Genomic DNA, 9347 nt, shown 5'->3' on the forward strand with positions numbered 1-9347 from the left:
ATAAAATTGTTATTGTTGGAGATGCTGGGGATTGAACCCAGGACCTCATACATGCAAAGCATGCGCTCTACCACTGAGCTATATCCCCACCTAGGGAATTGACCCCCCAATTAGAAATGTTTAGTTTTGAAATCATGATAGATTTCAATCCTAGGTCCACGCTTAACTCACGAACAAGAAAATTATTGGAGATGCTGGGGATTGAACCCAGGACCTCATACATGCAAAGCATGCGCTCTACCACTGAGCTACATCCCCACATCCATGGTATGCAGCCCCCACTTAAAATTTTAAGTTTTGAAATCATGACAGATTTCAATCTTAGGCAAAGGCTTAACTCATAAAAGAGTTATTGTTGGAGATGCTGGGGATCGAACCCAGGACCTCATACATGCGAAGCATGCGCTCTACCACTGAGCTATATCCCCACATAGGGAACTGTCCCCCCAATTAAAAAAGTTTAGTTTTGAAATCATGATAGATTTCAATCCCAGGCCAAGGCTTAACTCAAGAACAAGGAAATTATTGGAGAAGCTGGGGATTGAACCCAGGACCTCATACATGCTAAGCATGCGCTCTACCACTGAGCTACAACCCCACACAAGGAAATGTCCCCCACTTAATATTTTAAGTTTTGAAATCATGACAGACTTCAAACTTACGCTAAGGCATAACTCCAAAAGTACAGTACTATTGGATTGGACATACCGGGGATTGAACCTAGGACCTCATGAATGCAAAGCATACAACTACCACTGAGCTACCTCCCCACGCATAGAACTAGACCCCCACTTAAAAATTTAAGTTTTGAAATCATGATAGATTTCAATCTTAGGCAAAGGCTAAACTCATAAAATCGTTTTTGTTGGAGATGCTGGGGATTGAACCCAGGACCTCATACATGCAAAGCATGCGCTCTACCACTGAGCTACATCCCCACATAGGGAACTGGCCCCCCAATTAAAAATTTTTAGTTTTGAAATCATGATAGATTTCAATCCCCGGCCCAGGCTTAACTCACGAACAAGAAAATTATTGGAAAAGCTGGGGATTGAACCCAGGACCTCATACATGCGAAGCATGCGCTCTACCACTGAGCTACATCCCCACATCCATGGTATGCGCCCGCACTTAAAAATTTAAGTTTTGAAATCATGACAGATTTCAATCTTAGGCAAAGGCTTAACTCATAAAAGAGTTATTGTTGGAGATGCTGGGGATCGAACCCAGGACCTCATACATGCGAAGAATGCGCTCTACCACTGAGCTATATCCCCACATAGGGAACTGACCCCCCAATTAAAAATGTTTAGTTTTGAAATCATGATAGATTTCAATCCCCGGCCCAGGCTTCACTCACAAACAAGAAAATTATTGGAAAAGCTGGGGATTGAACCCAGGACCTCATACATGCGAAGCATGCGCTCTACCACCGAGCTACAATCCCACACACGGCAATGTCCCCCACTCAATATTTTAAGTTTTGAAATAATGATCGATTTCAACCTGAGGCAAAGGCTTAACTCCAAAAGTACAAAACTATTGGATTGGACATACCGGGGATTGAAGCTAGGACCTCATGAATGCAAAGCATACAACTACCACTGAGCTAACTCCCCACGCATAGAACTAGACCCCCACTTAAAAATTTAAGTTTTGAAATCATGATAGATTTGAATCTTAGGCAAAGGCTAAACTCATGAAATCGTTATTGTTGGAGATACTGGGGATTGAACCCAGGACCTCATACATGCAAAGCATGCGCTCTACCACTGAGCTACATCCCCACATTCATGGTATCCGCCCCCACTTATAATTTTAAGTTTTGAAATCATGACAGATTTCAATCTTAGGCAAAGGCTTAACTCATAAAATAGTAATTGTTGGAGAAGCTGGGGATTGAACCCAGGACCTCATACATGCAAAGCATGCGCTCTACCACTGAGCTACATCCCCACATCCATGGTATGCCCCCCCCACTTAAAATTTTAAGTTTTGAAATCATGATAGACTTCAATCTTAGGCAAAGGCTAAACTCATAAAATTGTTATTGTTGGAGATGCTGGGGATTGAACCCAGGACCTCATACATGCAAAGCATGCGCTCTACCACTGAGCTACATCCCCACATAGGGAACTGGCCCCCCAATTAAAAAATTTTAGTTTTGAAATCATGATAGATTTCAATCCTAGGTCCAGGCTTAACTCACGAACAAGAAAATTATTGGAGATGCTGGGGATTGAACCCAGGACCTCATACATGCAAAGCATGGGCTCTACCACTGAGCTACATCCCCACATCCATGGAATACGGCGCCCACTTAAAATTTTTAGTTTTGAAATCATGACAGATTTCAATCTTAGGCAAAGGCTTAACTCATAAAAGAGTTATTGTTGGAGATGCTGGGGATCGAACCCAGGACCTCATACATGCGAAGCATGCGCTCTACCACTGAGCTATATCCCCACATAGGGAACTGTCACCCCAATTAAAAATTTTTAGTTTTGAAATCATGATAGATTTCAATCCCCGGCCCAGGCTTAACTCACGAACAAGAAAATTATTGGAAAAGCTGGGGATTGAACCCAGGACCTCAAACATGCGAAGCATGCGCTCTACCACCGAGCTACAATCCCACACACGGCAATGTCCCCCACTCAATATTTTAAGTTTTGAAATAATGATCGATTTCAACCTGAGGCAAAGGCTTAACTCCAAAAGTACAAAACTATTGGATTGGACATATCGGGGATTGAACCTAGGACCTCATGAATGCAAAGCATGCGCTCTACCACTGAGCTACATCCCCACATAGGGAACTGGCCCCCCAATTAAAAAATTTTAGTTTTGAAATCATGATAGATTTCAATCCTAGGTCCAGGCTTAACTCACGAACAAGAAAATTATTGGAGATGCTGGGGATTGAACCCAGGACCTCATACATGCAAAGCATGGGCTCTACCACTGAGCTACATCCCCACATCCATGGAATACGGCGCCCACTTAAAATTTTTAGTTTTGAAATCATGACAGATTTCAATCTTAGGCAAAGGCTTAACTCATAAAGGAGTTATTGTTGGAGATGCTGGGGATCGAACCCAGGACCTCATACATGCGAAGCATGCGCTCTACCACTGAGCTATATCCCCACATAGGGAACTGTCACCCCAATTAAAAATTTTTAGTTTTGAAATCATGATAGATTTCAATCCCCGGCCCAGGCTTAACTCACGAACAAGAAAATTATTGGAAAAGCTGGGGATTGAACCCAGGACCTCAAACATGCGAAGCATGCGCTCTACCACCGAGCTACAATCCCACACACGGCAATGTCCCCCACTCAATATTTTAAGTTTTGAAATAATGATCGATTTCAACCTGAGGCAAAGGCTTAACTCCAAAAGTACAAAACTATTGGATTGGACATACCGGGGATTGAACCTAGGACCTCATGAATGCAAAGCATGCGCTCTACCACTGAGCTACATCCCCACATAGGGAACTGGCCCCCCAATTAAAAAATTTTAGTTTTGAAATCATGATAGATTTCAATCCTAGGTCCTGGCTTAACTCACGAACAAGAAAATTATTGGAGATGCTGGGGATTGAACCCAGGACCTCATACATGCAAAGCATGGGCTCTACCACTGAGCTACATCCCCACATCCATGGAATACGGCGCCCACTTAAAATTTTTAGTTTTGAAATCATGACAGATTTCAATCTTAGGCAAAGGCTTAACTCATAAAAGAGTTATTGTTGGAGATGCTGGGGATCGAACCCAGGACCTCATACATGCGAAGCATGCGCTCTACCACTGAGCTATATCCCCACATAGGGAACTGTCACCCCAATTAAAAATTTTTAGTTTTGAAATCATGATAGATTTCAATCCCCGGCCCAGGCTTAACTCACGAACAAGAAAATTATTGGAAAAGCTGGGGATTGAACCCAGGACCTCATACATGCGAAGCATGCGCTCTACCACCGAGCTACAATCCCACACACGGCAATGTCCCCCACTCAATATTTTAAGTTTTGAAATAATGATCGATTTCAACCTGAGGCAAAGGCTTAACTCCAAAAGTACAAAACTATTGGATTGGACATACCGGGGATTGAACCTAGGACCTCATGAATGCAAAGCATACAACTACCACTGAGCTACCTCCCCACGCATAGAACTAGACCCCCACTTAAAAATTTAAGTTTTGAAATCATGATAGATTTGAATCTTAGGCAAAGGCTAAACTCATGAAATCATTATTGTTGGAGATACTGGGGATTGAACCCAGGACCTCATACATGCAAAGCATGCGCTCTACCACTGAGCTACATCCCCACATTCATGGTATCCCCCCCCACTTAAAATTTTAAGTTTTGAAATCATGACAGATTTCAATCTTAGGCAAAGGCTTAACTCATAAAATAGTAATGGTTGGAGAAGCTGGGGATTGAACCCAGGACCTCATACATGCAAAGCATGCGCTCTACCACTGAGCTACAACCCCACACATGGAGTTGTCCCCCACTTAAAAATTTAAGTTTTGAAATCATGATAGATTTCAATCTTAGGCAAAGGCTAAACTCATAAAATTGTCATTGTTGGAGATGCTGGGGATTGAACCCAGGACCTCATACATGCAAAGCATGCGCTCTACCACTGAGCTATATCCCCACCTAGAGAATTGACCCCCCAATTAAAAATGTTTAGTTTTGAAATCATGATAGATTTCAATCCTAGGTCCACGCTTAACTCACGAACAAGAAAATTATTGGAGATGCTGGGGATTGAACCCAGGACCTCATACATGCAAAGCATGCGCTCTACCACTGAGCTACATCCCCACATCCATGGTATGCAGCCCCCACTTAAAATTTTAAGTTTTGAAATCATGACAGATTTCAATCTTAGGCAAAGGCTAAACTCATAAAAGAGTTATTGTTGGAGATGCTGGGGATCGAACCCAGGACCTCATACATGCGAAGCATGCGCTCTACCACTGAGCTATATCCCCACATAGGGAACTGTCCCCCCAATTAAAAAAGTTTAGTTTTGAAATCATGATAGATTTCAATCCCAGGCCAAGGCTTAACTCAAGAACAAGGAAATTATTGGAGAAGCTGGGGATTGAACCCAGGACCTCATACATGCGAAGCATGCGCTCTACCACTGAGCTACAACCCCACACAAGGAAATGTCCCCCACTTAATATTTTAAGTTTTGAAATCATGACAGACTTCAAACTTACGCTAAGGCATAACTCCAAAAGTACAGTACTATTGGATTGGACATACCGGGGATTGAACCTAGGACCTCATGAATGCAAAGCATACAACTACCACTGAGCTACCTCCCCACGCATAGAACTAGACCCCCACTTAAAAATTTAAGTTTTGAAATCATGATAGATTTCAATCTTAGGCAAAGGCTAAACTCATAAAATCGTTTTTGTTGGAGATGCTGGGGATTGAACCCAGGACCTCATACATGCAAAGCATGCGCTCTACCACTGAGCTACATCCCCACATAGGGAACTGGCCCCCCAATTAAAAAATTTTAGTTTTGAAATCATGATAGATTTCAATCCCCGGCCCAGGCTTAACTCACGAACAAGAAAATTATTGGAAAAGCTGGGGATTGAACCCAGGACCTCATACATGCGAAGCATGCGCTCTACCACCGAGCTACAATCCCACACACGGCAATGTCCCCCACTTAATATTTTAAGTTTTGAAATAATGATCGATTTCAACCTGAGGCAAAGGCATAACTCCAAAAGTACAGTACTATTGGATTGGACATACCGGGGATTGAACATAGGACCTCATGAATGCAAAGCATACAACTACCACTGAGCTACCTCCCCACGCATAGAACTAGACCCCCACTTAAAAATTTAAGTTTTGAAATCATGATAGATTTCAATCTTAGGCAAAGGCTAAACTCATAAAATCGTTTTTGTTGGAGATGCAGGGGATTGAACCCAGGACCTCATACATGCAAAGCATGCGCTCTACCACTGAGCTACATCCCCACATAGGGAACTGACCCCCCAATTAAAAATGTTTAGTTTTGAAATCATGATAGATTTCAATCCCAGGCCAAGGCTTAACCCAAGAACAAGGAAATTATTGGAGAAGCAGGGGATTGAACCCAGGACCTCATACATGCGAAGCATGCGCTGCACCACTGAGCTACAACCCCACACAAGGAAATGTCCCCCACTTAATATTTTAAGTTTTGAAATCATGACAGACTTCAAACTTACGCTAAGGCATAACTCAAAAAGTACAGTACTATTGGATTGGACATACCGGGGATTGAACCTAGGACCTCATGAATGCAAAGCATACAACTACCACTGAGCTACCTCCCCACGCATAGAACTAGACCCCCACTTAAAAATTTAAGTTTTGAAATCATGATAGATTTCAATCTTAGGCAAAGGCTAAACTCATAAAATTGTTATTGTTGGAGATGCTGGGGATTGAACCCAGGACCTCATACATGCAAAGCATGCGCTCTACCACTGAGCTACATCCCCACATAGGGAACTGGCCCCCCAATTAAAAATGTTTAGTTTTGAAATCATGATAGATTTCAATCCGAGGCCAAAGCTTAACTCAAGAACAAGGAAATTATTGGAGAAGCTGGTGATTGAACCCAGGACCTCATACATGCGAAGCATGCGCTCTACCACTGAGCTACATCCCCACATCCATGGTATGCTCCCGCACTTAAAAATTTAAGTTTTGAAATCATGACAGATTTCAATCTTAGGCAAAGGCTTAACTCATAAAAGAGTTATTGTTGGAGATGCTGGGGATCGAACCCAGGACCTCATACATGCGAAGAATGCGCTCTACCACTGAGCTATATCCCCACATAGGGAACTGACCCCCCAATTAAAAATGTTTAGTTTTGAAATCATGATAGATTTCAATCCCCGGCCCAGGCTTCACTCACGAACAAGAAAATTATTGGAAAAGCTGGGGATTGAACCCAGGACCTCATACATGCGAAGCATGCGCTCTACCACCGAGCTACAATCCCACACACGGCAATGTCCCCCACTCAATATTTTAAGTTTTGAAATAATGATCGATTTCAACCTGAGGCAAAGGCTTAACTCCAAAAGTACAAAACTATTGGATTGGACATACCGGGGATTGAACCTAGGACCTCATGAATGCAAAGCATACAACAACCACTGAGCAACCTCCCCACGCATAGAACTAGACCCCCACTTAAAAATTTAAGTTTTGAAATCATGATAGATTTCAATCTTAGGCAAAGGCTAAACTCATAAAATTGTTATTGTTGGAGATGCTGGGGATTGAACCCAGGACCTCATACATGCAAAGCATGCGCTCTACCACTGAGCTACATCCCCACATAGGGAACTGGCCCCCCAATTAAAAAATTTTAGTTTTGAAATCATGATAGATTTCAATCCTAGGTCCAGGCTTAACTCAAGAACAAGGAAATTATTGGAGATGCTGGGGATTGAACCCAGGACCTCATACATGCAAAGCATGCGCTCTACCACTGAGCTACATCCCCACATAGGGAACTGGCCCCCCAATTAAAAATGTTTAGTTTTGAAATCATGATAGATTTCAATCCCAGGCCAAGGCTTAACTCAAGAACAAGGAAATTATTGGAGATGCTGGGGATTGAACCCAGGACCACATACATGCAAAGCATGCGCTCTACCACTGAGCTACATCCCCACATCCATGGTATGCCCCCCCCCACTTAAAATTTTAAGTTTTGAAATCATGACAGATTTCAATCTTAGGCAAAGGCTTAACTCAAAAAACTGCAGTACTATTGGAGATGCCAGGTATTGAACCCAGGACCTCATACATGCAAAGCATGAGCTGTACCACTGGGCTACATCCCCACATAGGGAACTAGCCCGGCAATTAAAAATGTTTAGTTTCGAAATCATGATAGATTTCAATCCCAGGCCAAGGCTTAACTCAAGAACAAGGAAATTATTGGAGATGCTGGGGATTGAACCCAGGACCTCATACATGCAAAGCATGCGCTCTACCACTGAGCTACAACCCCACACATGGAGTTGTCCCCCACTTACAAATTTAAGTTTTGAAATCATGATAGATTTCAATCTTAGGCAAAGGCTAAACTCATAAAATTGTTATTGTTGGAGATGCTGGGGATTGAACCCAGGACCTCATACATGCAAAGCAAGCGCTCTACCACTGAGCTATATCCCCACCTAGGGAATTGACCCCCCAATTAAAAATGTTTAGTTTTGAAATCATGATAGATTTCAATCCTAGGTCCAGGCTTAACTCACGAACAAGAAAATTATTGGAGATGCTGGGGATTGAACCCAGGACTTCATACATGCAAAGCATGCGCTCTACCACTGAGCTACATCCCCACATCCATGGTATGCCGCCCCCACTTAAAATTTTAAGTTTTGAAATCATGACAGATTTCAATCTTAGGCAAAGGCTTAACTCATAAAAGAGTTATTGTTGGAGATGCTGGGGATCGAACCCAGGACCTCATACATGCGAAGCATGCGCTCTACCACTGAGCTATATCCCCACATAGGGAACTGACCCCCCAATAAAAAAAGTTTAGTTTTGAAATCATGATAGATTTCAATCCCAGGCCAAGGCTTAACTCAAGAACAAGGAAATTATTGGAGAAGCTGGGGATTGAACCCAGGACCTCATACATGCGAAGCATGCGCTCTGCCACTGAGCTACAACCCCACAAAAGGAAATGTCCCCCAATTAATATTTTAAGTTTTGAAATCATGACAGACTTCAAACTTACGCTAAGGCATAACTCCAAAAGTACAGTACTATTGGATTGGACATACCGGGGATTGAACCTAGGACCTCATGAATGCAAAGCATACAACTACCACTGAGCTACCTCCCCACGCATAGAACTAGACCCCCACTTAAAAATTTAAGTTTTGAAATCATGATAGATTTCAATCTTAGGCAAAGGCTAAACTCATAAAATCGCTTTTGTTGGAGATGCTGGGGATTGAACCCAGGACCTCATACATGCAAAGCATGCGCTCTACCACTGAGCTACATCCCCACATAGGGAACTGGCCCCCCAATTAAAAAATTTTAGTTTTGAAATCATGATAGATTTCAATCCCCGGCCCAGGCTTAACTCACGAACAAGAAAATTATTGGAAAAGTTGGGGATTGAACCCAGGACCTCATACATGCGAAGCATGCGCTCTACCATCCGAGCTACAATCCCACACACGGCAATGTCCCCCACTTAATATTTTAAGTTTTGAAATAATGATCGATTTCAACCTGAGGCAAAGGCTTAACTC

The 9347-nt window shown here is 42.6% G+C and overlaps 42 non-coding genes across 42 annotated transcripts; all 42 read right to left on the reverse strand.

Annotated features, from left to right (window-relative positions):
• Positions 1–16: 16 nt before the first annotated feature.
• On the reverse strand, positions 17–88 carry trnaa-ugc (transfer RNA alanine (anticodon UGC)). The gene has a single exon. It is a non-coding gene; the product is annotated as a tRNA-Ala (tRNA).
• Positions 89–186: 98 nt separating this feature from the next.
• Positions 187–258, reverse strand: trnaa-ugc (transfer RNA alanine (anticodon UGC)). The gene has a single exon. It is a non-coding gene; the product is annotated as a tRNA-Ala (tRNA).
• Positions 259–356: 98 nt separating this feature from the next.
• Positions 357–428, reverse strand: trnaa-cgc (transfer RNA alanine (anticodon CGC)). Its single transcript has one exon. It is a non-coding gene; the product is annotated as a tRNA-Ala (tRNA).
• A 98-nt stretch (positions 429–526) lies between these two features.
• trnaa-agc (transfer RNA alanine (anticodon AGC)) lies at positions 527–598 on the reverse strand. Its single transcript has one exon. It is a non-coding gene; the product is annotated as a tRNA-Ala (tRNA).
• A 268-nt stretch (positions 599–866) lies between these two features.
• Positions 867–938, reverse strand: trnaa-ugc (transfer RNA alanine (anticodon UGC)). The gene has a single exon. It is a non-coding gene; the product is annotated as a tRNA-Ala (tRNA).
• A 98-nt stretch (positions 939–1036) lies between these two features.
• On the reverse strand, positions 1037–1108 carry trnaa-cgc (transfer RNA alanine (anticodon CGC)). The gene has a single exon. It is a non-coding gene; the product is annotated as a tRNA-Ala (tRNA).
• A 97-nt stretch (positions 1109–1205) lies between these two features.
• trnaa-cgc (transfer RNA alanine (anticodon CGC)) lies at positions 1206–1277 on the reverse strand. Its single transcript has one exon. It is a non-coding gene; the product is annotated as a tRNA-Ala (tRNA).
• A 98-nt stretch (positions 1278–1375) lies between these two features.
• trnaa-cgc (transfer RNA alanine (anticodon CGC)) lies at positions 1376–1447 on the reverse strand. The gene has a single exon. It is a non-coding gene; the product is annotated as a tRNA-Ala (tRNA).
• A 268-nt stretch (positions 1448–1715) lies between these two features.
• On the reverse strand, positions 1716–1787 carry trnaa-ugc (transfer RNA alanine (anticodon UGC)). Its single transcript has one exon. It is a non-coding gene; the product is annotated as a tRNA-Ala (tRNA).
• A 97-nt stretch (positions 1788–1884) lies between these two features.
• trnaa-ugc (transfer RNA alanine (anticodon UGC)) lies at positions 1885–1956 on the reverse strand. The gene has a single exon. It is a non-coding gene; the product is annotated as a tRNA-Ala (tRNA).
• A 98-nt stretch (positions 1957–2054) lies between these two features.
• trnaa-ugc (transfer RNA alanine (anticodon UGC)) lies at positions 2055–2126 on the reverse strand. Its single transcript has one exon. It is a non-coding gene; the product is annotated as a tRNA-Ala (tRNA).
• A 98-nt stretch (positions 2127–2224) lies between these two features.
• On the reverse strand, positions 2225–2296 carry trnaa-ugc (transfer RNA alanine (anticodon UGC)). Its single transcript has one exon. It is a non-coding gene; the product is annotated as a tRNA-Ala (tRNA).
• A 98-nt stretch (positions 2297–2394) lies between these two features.
• Positions 2395–2466, reverse strand: trnaa-cgc (transfer RNA alanine (anticodon CGC)). The gene has a single exon. It is a non-coding gene; the product is annotated as a tRNA-Ala (tRNA).
• A 98-nt stretch (positions 2467–2564) lies between these two features.
• Positions 2565–2636, reverse strand: trnaa-cgc (transfer RNA alanine (anticodon CGC)). Its single transcript has one exon. It is a non-coding gene; the product is annotated as a tRNA-Ala (tRNA).
• A 271-nt stretch (positions 2637–2907) lies between these two features.
• trnaa-ugc (transfer RNA alanine (anticodon UGC)) lies at positions 2908–2979 on the reverse strand. The gene has a single exon. It is a non-coding gene; the product is annotated as a tRNA-Ala (tRNA).
• Positions 2980–3077: 98 nt separating this feature from the next.
• trnaa-cgc (transfer RNA alanine (anticodon CGC)) lies at positions 3078–3149 on the reverse strand. The gene has a single exon. It is a non-coding gene; the product is annotated as a tRNA-Ala (tRNA).
• Positions 3150–3247: 98 nt separating this feature from the next.
• On the reverse strand, positions 3248–3319 carry trnaa-cgc (transfer RNA alanine (anticodon CGC)). The gene has a single exon. It is a non-coding gene; the product is annotated as a tRNA-Ala (tRNA).
• Positions 3320–3590: 271 nt separating this feature from the next.
• Positions 3591–3662, reverse strand: trnaa-ugc (transfer RNA alanine (anticodon UGC)). Its single transcript has one exon. It is a non-coding gene; the product is annotated as a tRNA-Ala (tRNA).
• A 98-nt stretch (positions 3663–3760) lies between these two features.
• trnaa-cgc (transfer RNA alanine (anticodon CGC)) lies at positions 3761–3832 on the reverse strand. The gene has a single exon. It is a non-coding gene; the product is annotated as a tRNA-Ala (tRNA).
• Positions 3833–3930: 98 nt separating this feature from the next.
• On the reverse strand, positions 3931–4002 carry trnaa-cgc (transfer RNA alanine (anticodon CGC)). The gene has a single exon. It is a non-coding gene; the product is annotated as a tRNA-Ala (tRNA).
• A 268-nt stretch (positions 4003–4270) lies between these two features.
• Positions 4271–4342, reverse strand: trnaa-ugc (transfer RNA alanine (anticodon UGC)). Its single transcript has one exon. It is a non-coding gene; the product is annotated as a tRNA-Ala (tRNA).
• A 97-nt stretch (positions 4343–4439) lies between these two features.
• Positions 4440–4511, reverse strand: trnaa-ugc (transfer RNA alanine (anticodon UGC)). The gene has a single exon. It is a non-coding gene; the product is annotated as a tRNA-Ala (tRNA).
• A 95-nt stretch (positions 4512–4606) lies between these two features.
• trnaa-ugc (transfer RNA alanine (anticodon UGC)) lies at positions 4607–4678 on the reverse strand. The gene has a single exon. It is a non-coding gene; the product is annotated as a tRNA-Ala (tRNA).
• A 98-nt stretch (positions 4679–4776) lies between these two features.
• trnaa-ugc (transfer RNA alanine (anticodon UGC)) lies at positions 4777–4848 on the reverse strand. The gene has a single exon. It is a non-coding gene; the product is annotated as a tRNA-Ala (tRNA).
• A 98-nt stretch (positions 4849–4946) lies between these two features.
• Positions 4947–5018, reverse strand: trnaa-cgc (transfer RNA alanine (anticodon CGC)). The gene has a single exon. It is a non-coding gene; the product is annotated as a tRNA-Ala (tRNA).
• Positions 5019–5116: 98 nt separating this feature from the next.
• On the reverse strand, positions 5117–5188 carry trnaa-cgc (transfer RNA alanine (anticodon CGC)). The gene has a single exon. It is a non-coding gene; the product is annotated as a tRNA-Ala (tRNA).
• A 268-nt stretch (positions 5189–5456) lies between these two features.
• Positions 5457–5528, reverse strand: trnaa-ugc (transfer RNA alanine (anticodon UGC)). Its single transcript has one exon. It is a non-coding gene; the product is annotated as a tRNA-Ala (tRNA).
• A 98-nt stretch (positions 5529–5626) lies between these two features.
• trnaa-cgc (transfer RNA alanine (anticodon CGC)) lies at positions 5627–5698 on the reverse strand. Its single transcript has one exon. It is a non-coding gene; the product is annotated as a tRNA-Ala (tRNA).
• A 268-nt stretch (positions 5699–5966) lies between these two features.
• Positions 5967–6038, reverse strand: trnaa-ugc (transfer RNA alanine (anticodon UGC)). The gene has a single exon. It is a non-coding gene; the product is annotated as a tRNA-Ala (tRNA).
• A 438-nt stretch (positions 6039–6476) lies between these two features.
• Positions 6477–6548, reverse strand: trnaa-ugc (transfer RNA alanine (anticodon UGC)). The gene has a single exon. It is a non-coding gene; the product is annotated as a tRNA-Ala (tRNA).
• A 98-nt stretch (positions 6549–6646) lies between these two features.
• trnaa-cgc (transfer RNA alanine (anticodon CGC)) lies at positions 6647–6718 on the reverse strand. Its single transcript has one exon. It is a non-coding gene; the product is annotated as a tRNA-Ala (tRNA).
• A 97-nt stretch (positions 6719–6815) lies between these two features.
• On the reverse strand, positions 6816–6887 carry trnaa-cgc (transfer RNA alanine (anticodon CGC)). Its single transcript has one exon. It is a non-coding gene; the product is annotated as a tRNA-Ala (tRNA).
• A 98-nt stretch (positions 6888–6985) lies between these two features.
• trnaa-cgc (transfer RNA alanine (anticodon CGC)) lies at positions 6986–7057 on the reverse strand. Its single transcript has one exon. It is a non-coding gene; the product is annotated as a tRNA-Ala (tRNA).
• A 268-nt stretch (positions 7058–7325) lies between these two features.
• On the reverse strand, positions 7326–7397 carry trnaa-ugc (transfer RNA alanine (anticodon UGC)). The gene has a single exon. It is a non-coding gene; the product is annotated as a tRNA-Ala (tRNA).
• A 98-nt stretch (positions 7398–7495) lies between these two features.
• Positions 7496–7567, reverse strand: trnaa-ugc (transfer RNA alanine (anticodon UGC)). The gene has a single exon. It is a non-coding gene; the product is annotated as a tRNA-Ala (tRNA).
• Positions 7568–7665: 98 nt separating this feature from the next.
• On the reverse strand, positions 7666–7737 carry trnaa-ugc (transfer RNA alanine (anticodon UGC)). Its single transcript has one exon. It is a non-coding gene; the product is annotated as a tRNA-Ala (tRNA).
• A 271-nt stretch (positions 7738–8008) lies between these two features.
• trnaa-ugc (transfer RNA alanine (anticodon UGC)) lies at positions 8009–8080 on the reverse strand. Its single transcript has one exon. It is a non-coding gene; the product is annotated as a tRNA-Ala (tRNA).
• Positions 8081–8175: 95 nt separating this feature from the next.
• trnaa-ugc (transfer RNA alanine (anticodon UGC)) lies at positions 8176–8247 on the reverse strand. The gene has a single exon. It is a non-coding gene; the product is annotated as a tRNA-Ala (tRNA).
• A 98-nt stretch (positions 8248–8345) lies between these two features.
• On the reverse strand, positions 8346–8417 carry trnaa-ugc (transfer RNA alanine (anticodon UGC)). The gene has a single exon. It is a non-coding gene; the product is annotated as a tRNA-Ala (tRNA).
• A 98-nt stretch (positions 8418–8515) lies between these two features.
• Positions 8516–8587, reverse strand: trnaa-cgc (transfer RNA alanine (anticodon CGC)). Its single transcript has one exon. It is a non-coding gene; the product is annotated as a tRNA-Ala (tRNA).
• A 98-nt stretch (positions 8588–8685) lies between these two features.
• trnaa-cgc (transfer RNA alanine (anticodon CGC)) lies at positions 8686–8757 on the reverse strand. Its single transcript has one exon. It is a non-coding gene; the product is annotated as a tRNA-Ala (tRNA).
• Positions 8758–9025: 268 nt separating this feature from the next.
• Positions 9026–9097, reverse strand: trnaa-ugc (transfer RNA alanine (anticodon UGC)). Its single transcript has one exon. It is a non-coding gene; the product is annotated as a tRNA-Ala (tRNA).
• Between the last annotated feature and the right edge of the window lie 250 nt (positions 9098–9347).

This window comes from Conger conger, chromosome 16 (genome assembly GCF_963514075.1).
Source record: "Conger conger chromosome 16, fConCon1.1, whole genome shotgun sequence".
In the NCBI taxonomy this organism is placed as follows: domain Eukaryota; kingdom Metazoa; phylum Chordata; class Actinopteri; order Anguilliformes; family Congridae; genus Conger; species Conger conger.